The 8139-nt window shown below is 41.0% G+C and overlaps 1 protein-coding gene across 2 annotated transcripts in view; it reads left to right on the top strand.

Moving 5' to 3' along the window:
* The first annotated feature begins 2696 nt into the window (after positions 1-2696).
* The window catches only part of LOC110498800 (netrin-3), a 97204-nt gene continuing 91761 nt past the window's right edge, over positions 2697-8139 (top strand). For both annotated transcript variants that reach the window (XM_021575429.2, XM_021575428.2), the window contains exon 1: positions 2697-2973. The gene's annotated coding sequence lies outside the window, so the exon portion shown is untranslated. The remainder of the gene's footprint in view (positions 2974-8139) is intronic.

The following is an 8139-nucleotide window of genomic DNA, read 5'->3' as shown; positions in this document are numbered from 1 at the left end:
TTCTGTCCATCTCCTACTGATTGAACAGCATGCTAGCCTGTCCACTTTGTTCAGATATAGAAATCAAGTGGCCTACGGTATTTCTCAGAATGAGAATGAGTTGCCAATTCCTTTTAGAATTGTGTTTTATGGTTATTGCACATTTATAAAACACCGACTAGACGCCTAGTATAATCATTCTTTGGTTAAAATGCTGCTAGCGGTATGTGGTACATTGACTTGCTCGACAAACTGAGTAGAGCATACATTTCCCAGAATCAATGTTCATTGATAGGACTACTCCCTTTAAGTAGTGTCTGCTCTGCACGTAATTTGAGGAGTTGAGACATGAAAAGGGTATCGTCAGAAAAGTTAATTTCTCTTCTATTACAGTAAAATAATTGTGTTTCGGTGTCCATATGACCGATTCTGTTGGACCAAACCTGAAATAGCGAGTTGAAACTACTTGTCAGAAAGGAAGAAGTGATCTCTCATCTTTGTTGTTTTGAGTGGCAGGGGAGGGGCTTGGCCATGTGTAAATGGGAAAGTGCACACAGCACAGAAGGAGTGAAGGAGACGAGACCAAAAAGATAACATGAGAACAAGCGGACTTACTGTAAACGCTAATAAAAAATAAAAAAAGATTATTGCATTTAAGCATTTGGAATATTGCGCTAAAACATACATTTTAATTAATCAAGTCAATTTGATACATCGCCCAGCCCTACAATAGTCATGGATGTTGATTGGCTGAAACAGCATTTCAGCCGTGTGAAAATCAAACAATGCACGACGGGTATGACGTAAATATACTTGTTTACTGTTCTATTTATGTTGGTAGCCTGTTTATAATAGCAATAAGGCACCCCAGGGGGTTGCGGTTTATGGCCAATATTGCTTAAATAGAATGGAGGTTATTCATGGATTCACCTATAGTTGTTAACTATGAGCCTCTCACCATGAGAAGAAAAGATAGGGCTCAGGAGAGCAGGGGAAGGGAGGGAGATGAGACTGGTTTAAACATCTCTGTGGGGCAAGGAAAATAGGAAAGAAGATACACTTTTTCTGCCCTCTGTATTTATTTATGTACTTCTCCTCCACCCCTCTAAACCTGCGCACTGTACTCTATTCCACTGTTTTATGTACTTCTCCTCCACCCCTCTAAACCTGCCCACTGTACTCTATTCCACTGTTTTATGTACTTCTCCTCCACCCCTCTAAACCTGCCCACTGTACTCTATTCCACTGTTTTATGTACTTCTCCTCCACCCCTCTAAACCTGCCCACTGTACTCTATTTCACTGTTTTATGTACTTCTCCTCCACCCCTCTAAACCTGCCCACTGTACTCTATTCCACTGTTTTATGTACTTCTCCTCCACCCCTCTAAACCTGCCCACTGTACTCTATTCCACTGTTTTTGTGTCATTCAGGACAAAAGTGTGAACATAATTCTCTCTCTGTGTTCTTTACTATCAAGGTGAATATTTTCTGTTGCCCATTGAGCTTCTCCTCTCTGTGTGAGAATCTGTCTAGAGGTAGACCTAAGGCTCATACATCAGAAGTGGGTGGCAGGTGTATTATGGATCAAGGATTCATGGATTCCACTCTCTGATTTAACCCTTTACACCAGCACTGTTTGACCCTTCCTAAGACAGACAGACAGACTGATGCATACACACCACACACAGATACACAGAGCTATCTCTTTAACTCATGTTCAAACGTTTATAATGTACAATTTTTTTCAGGGTTAAGAACCATATTAGAGAATATTAAAAGATGTTTCAGTTCAATTAGTTAAAAAGGAACAAATGGATCAGTGGTATACCTAATGCTGTTACACCCAGTGGATGGTACATTAAATACAGTAGGCATGTTGATCCTTTTACAATGGAGTTAGGACACGCTAAGGATTCGAACGAACCACATGGGGTGCAGGCCCACAAAATAACGGTGTGTGCAATTATTCATTGCTACAGTACACCTGCAATAACACACCTGACCGAATATTATGTGTGCGGTGTAAATGAACGGTTTAGAATGAAACCGAACACGGAATTGTGCGCCGTTAAAACCAACCCGTTTTTTAATGAAATAATGAACGCGTACTCTCTCTGACAAAGCATATGCCACATAATATATGGCCTATTAACAAATTAACCACGAGGAATAATGGATGACCTAGAGGGGGTCTTTATTGATTGATTACAGTTATTCTTACCCCTAGCCATAGTGAGACATTGTGGGCCTGAAGGGACCGATCTGGAATAGGCCTATAGAAAATGCCTCTAATATCTGAACGTTTTCACAATAGGCCTGTTCTTGGATCATCAACCAAAGACCGTCGCAGAAAACAATATATAATATCAGTTTATTTAATAAGGTTCCCTGCTCCCTTGAATGTCATAATACTCATGTCCTATTATGTGGCTGTGCTGGCGTTCCTTTTAGCATCCCCACAGTAGCACAACTAGTAAAGCAAACTATACACGTTGTTTCGTTTAGATATTGTTCATTGTGTTATTTAGCCTACTACACGTTATGTTGAGGCAAAGAACAAGTTGCCTTATTATTTCAAAATAATTTACTCTCTCTCTCGCTCTTTGTGGTCGCCAGACGCTCTTGCGCGCAAGGATGAGAAAATCTGCAATTGATTTTAATGGGGAGTAGCCTACTTTTCAACACTATGGGTGCATTGGTCTCTTTTCACTTGGTCTGAACGGCGCGGGCGAGTGCAGTGTCGCACCCCTGTACTGTGTACTTGCTCATTATATCTGTCGCTATTTGGACAGTACAGAAGAGCCTCTGTTTCTTAACGGCTTTCTATAATGTAGCCTACCTCCGCAGAACGCTCGAGACTGGGCAGACGGGACTAGTCGGTTATGTTTGGGAAGTTTATATTTTCTTCCAACAGATGCGCATTTTTTTATTTTATTGTTTTGGACCTCAATCATTGCACGGTGTTGTCGTTTCGCCAATACACCGGTTTTCGGTAAGTTTGATAGTGTCAATTTTACGCATTTAACAGGTGAGTTTATGAAGTCAATTTCAGTCATTTCCAGTAACCTTAATGTTTGTCTGTCTTCACATGCTCTATTATTTAGCTCGCTGTGGGATTTTTTCTTTATTCTGATATATTATAAGGCTGAGTCACTATGCGTAAAGCACTGTTAATTACGCAGTTGGCGACTTAATATTTATAAGAACTCAAGTATTGAGTGAATTCAAGTAACATTATTTCATTCTTGCAGTACGATTTCTAGTTATTATTAAGGTATCGTTATTGGCTTAAAGTGATGGCGCAACAGCCAGCCTATAATTTGTTCAGATAAAAACGTATTACTGTTAATATTATTGTTGTTTATAGTCATAATAGTATAGTGTAGTAATATTACATTCACTGAGAGAACCTCTGGACGCACTGAAATGGACAGGCTCGGAGGACAGGTGGGCGAGGAAAGAACGTGGGGCGGGAGATCTAGCGCGCCGTGTGAACTCTCCTCGGTTTACAGCTGCCGGGTGGGTCCGAGGAAAGAGCAAGAAAAGCAGCCTAAGCAATATAGGTTACAATAAGTAGGCTATGGAGTCCATGTGTTTTAATAGCTCTCCGATGTAGGCCAAGTAACGATGCCAAACCAAGCAGCACTTCTCGGATCCTGCATTCGACTGTACACCATATGCCAAGTCTCCCCATGCGTTTGTCAATTCTTATGTTTTCCCTTTACACCACTGCGTTCGTATAGACAAACGCATTTAGGCCTATGAAAGATTGGGAAGTTATATTTTCAAGTCTAAATGCTGATACCAACAAGTGTAAACTCGATCAGAATGCTAGTGAAAGGAATTGAGGGATACTATTGATTTGTTCCCGCTTCTGGTTGAGATCAAGTCAGAATTGAAGATTGCTTATGAGATTATTTTATATATATGAATCCAAGTATCTTAGAAAATAGTAATGCATATTAAAAAAGACTCAGGAAATTACTTGGCAAGTTGTCTTGTCTTGACAAGCTTTATTTGGCTGATATGGCACTGAGCGTCCTACGAAACAAAATCACCTTGCAATTATAATTCGGAGGCCTAACTTTTTATCAATGCACAAATCATATAGCCTGCATATGACGGATTAGTAGTAAAACGCAGACAAGCTGCTGGGAGAAAGGTACACCACAACTGCAATAGATTCCTTATATAAAATGCTTGAATTGTGCTGAAGTGTGCCTCTATTAGAGATTCGTGTCAACCACTTCACCCACTATCCTCATTCTCCTGGAATGTTGCTGGAAGCTGTCCTGAAAGATGATGTTGTTGATGCACCCTTTATTTGTTCACTCAGATCAAGAAAACATTGATATGGTTTTAAATGTGGTACAATTATTACCTAGATTTTCTTTGTCGAATGCAACAACAGCACTTATTCACAGAGAATATCCGTAATTTCATCGGTTTATAAATTAACCACGGTCTTTTAATTGCATCATGTTATGATCCATCAATAACACACAGCCAAAGACTGCGCCAGGAGCCACCAGGGCTCAGGCACACGGTTGTGTAAACTAATCCACAGGAACTTACTCCAGCAGGTTTATAAACTCCTTCTGGTGGTGTGTGTGTGTGGCCGTATCTTCTGGGAGTGTGTGTGTGTTGCCGTAACGTAAGCAGATCATTTTCTCTTTGCTTTGAAAGGCAGGATTCCTCGGGACTCTTGGCTCCGTCCACCTGAACGAGTAAAATCAACACGTCCAATATATTTTTCTTCTCTGGTTTGAACAGCTTGATGGGGGAAAGGAATGCTGCTGGTTCTTTTTCCCCCTCTTCTTTTTCTCTTATTTCGGTGGGCCTGAGACAGCTGTTGGTTTGCAGAAATACATATATGTAATCCTTAACAAATTAAACAAGCTGATTGGAGTGTTAAACTGAGTCCCACACACTGGACTGAACTTTCACCTTTTATGGAAGAACAGTATCGCAGATTCATTTGATTAATATCTGAACATTTTCATTCATGAATCAATTATGGCCTTACCAATATAAACAGCTTCTATTTTAAGGCTATTAAGGCTATCACACTGTTAAATAGCCAACACTAGCCGGGTTCCACCCGGGTACGCAACCCTGTACCTATATACATAGACTTGGAATCACTTGCCGCTTTAATAATGGAACATGAGTCACTTTAATAATGTTTAAATAATGTTTACATACTGTTTTACTAATTTCATATGAATATACTGTATTCTATTCCACTGTGTTTTAGTCAATGCCACTCCGACATTGCTCAATCTAATATTTATATATTTCTTAATTACATTATTTTACTTTTAGATGTCTGTGTATTGTTGTGAATCATTGTTAGATATTACTGCATTGTTAGATACTACTGCACTGATGGAGCTAGGAACACAAGCATTTCGCTGCCCCTGCAATAACATCTGCTAAATATGTGTATGTGACCAAACATATTTGATTTGATTTGAATGACAATGTCGTTCTCAAATCTACTGCAGTGTTTTTATGCTATGTCTACCTAATGGTTTGACATAGGCCTTCAAAAGTAGCGTTTCACTAGGCCTCAGAAGGAGGGGGGGCGGGGGGGGGGGGTCAAAAAGGGGAGGTCCCAATTCTATTTGTACTCTTTTTTTAAATGGATATGCTTCTTAATCCGAAATTCCGAGCCCCCTCGGAAATCGAATTAGCATAATCTAAAAAATCGCCATAAAAATCTGTCAGTTTAAGCTAGAGGTATGTTTTTTTTTTAATTGGATGAGTCTCATCCGCAGCATCCGCCTATGTTGAACTTCTGCATCTGCGGTGAAAAGTGACAGAGTGGTGTTTGTCAGACCATGAGATACCCCAAAATGGGGTTTCTCTGAAAATCATCTGTAGCGTGCGAACGGTTTGGCCTATAAACCATTATGACCCCTCTATGGAAAGATGAGGCTCTCACGAACACGATCATATCGGTTGTTTTGCTCTAGGAAGCCAACATGATTCGTCTGAAGGTCCCATGGTAACAGTTAAAAAATGAATGGAAATATACAGTACCAGTCAAAAGTTTGGACACACCTACTCATTCCAGGGTTTTTCTTTATTTTTACTATTTTCTACATTGTAGAATAACTGCGAAGACATCAAACCTATGAAATAACACATATGGAATCATATAGCAACCAAAAAAGTAACAAATCAAAGTATATTTTATATTTGAGATTCTTCAAAGTAGCCATTCTTTGCCTTGATGACAGCTTTGCACACACTTGGCATTCTCTCAACCAGCTTCATGAGGTAGTCAACTGGAATGCATTTCAATTAACAGGTGTGCCTTGTTAAAAGTTAATTTGTGGAATTTCAGTTTCAGTGCAGTTGCGAAAACCATCAAGCACTATGATGAAACTGGCTCTCATGAGGCCCACCACAGGAAAGAAAGACCCAGAGTTACCTCTGCTGCAGAGCATACGTTCATTAGAGTTACCAGATTCAGATATTGCAGCCCAAATAGATGCTTCAAAGAGTTCAAGTAACAGACACATGTCAACATCAACTGTTCAGAGGAGACTGCATGAATCAGGTATTCATGGTTGAATTGATGCAAAGAACCCACTACTAAAGGACACCAATATGAAGAAGAGGCTTGCCTGTGCCAAGAAACATGAGCATTGTATTGGCTGTGTGTTTAGGGTAGTTGTCCTGTTGGATGGTGAACTTTCTCCCCAGTCTGAGGTCCTGAGCGCTTTGGAGCAGGTTTTCATCAAGGATCGCTCTGTACTTTGCTCCGTTCATCTTTCCCTCGATTCTGACTCGTCTCCCAGTCCCTGCCGCTGTAAAACTTCCCCACAGCATGATGCAGCCACCAACCTGCTCCACCATATGGATGGTGCCAGGTTTCCTCCAGACGTGACGCCTGGCAATCAGGCCAAAGAGTTCAATCTCAGTTTCATCAGACCAGAGAATCTTGTTTCTCATGGTCTGAGAGTCTTTGGGTGCCTTTTGGCAAACTCCAAGCGGGCTGCCATGTGCCTTTTACTGAGGACTGGCTTCTGTCTGGCCACTGTAACATAAAGGCTTGATTGGTGGTGCTGCAGAGATGGTTGTCCTTCTGTAAGGTTCTCCCATCTCCACAGACGAACTCTGGACATCTGTCAAAGTGACCATTGGGTTCTTGGTCACCTCCCTGACCTTTCTCCCCTGATTACTCAGTTTGGCCGATGGGCCAGCTGTAGGTGGAGTCTTGATGGTTCCAAATTTCTTGCATTTAAGAATGATGGAGGCCACCGTGTTCTTGGAGACCTTCGATGTTGCAGACATGTTTTTGTACCTTTTCCCAGATCTGTGTCTCGACACAATCCTGTATCTGAGCTCTACGGACAATTCTTTCGACCTCATGGCTTTCTTTTTTGCTCTGACATGCACTGTCAACTATGGGACCTTATTTAGACAGGTGTGTGCCATGTCCATTCAATTGAACCACAGGTGGACTCCAATCAAGTTGTAGAACAATCTCAAGCATGATCAATGGAAACAGGATGCACGTGAGCTACATTTAGAGTCTCATAGGAAAGGGTTGGAATACTTATGGAAATAAGATATTTCTGTTTTTCATTTGTAATACATTTAAAAAAAAAAAAAACTGTTTTCGCTTTGTCATTGTGGGGTATTGTGTGTAGATTGATGAAGAAAAAAAAATATTGAATCCATCTTAGAATAAGGCTGTAACGTAACAAAATGTGGGAAAAGTCAAGGGGTCTGAATACTTTCCGAATGCAGCGTATTTATATCCTAAAGAAAAATGACAGTCTTCATCTATAACCGTCCGTTACACGTCCCATTACGTCACAGCCCTGCTTTTCAGTCTGGAGGGGTGTGTGTCAGTGCCAGCCGGATTTCCCTGTTTTAACTTCTGCTCGTCAGTGTGAGGCCTCGCTCTCCATCCCATAGGATGATCCCGGGCCAAGATTCCAAAGCTCAATTATTCGTCATTGTGACAACTCGCGCACCCTTTCCCTTGGGATGATGCAGAGATTGCAAAGCGCCATCCCATCACTCCCCATGCCCTGCCAAGTCCGCATTTGTCAACCGCACACATTTCCTCCAGATGCAGAAGGACGTGTGTGTGTGTGTTTGTTCTCAGGGTGCTATCTAAACCATTTTAAGGTTTAAC

This window comes from Oncorhynchus mykiss, chromosome 20 (genome assembly GCF_013265735.2).
Source record: "Oncorhynchus mykiss isolate Arlee chromosome 20, USDA_OmykA_1.1, whole genome shotgun sequence".
NCBI classification, from domain to species: Eukaryota; Metazoa; Chordata; class Actinopteri; order Salmoniformes; family Salmonidae; genus Oncorhynchus; species Oncorhynchus mykiss.
Note: the sequence above shows the minus strand (reverse complement) of the source record. Positions and strands in the feature narration are given on the sequence as shown.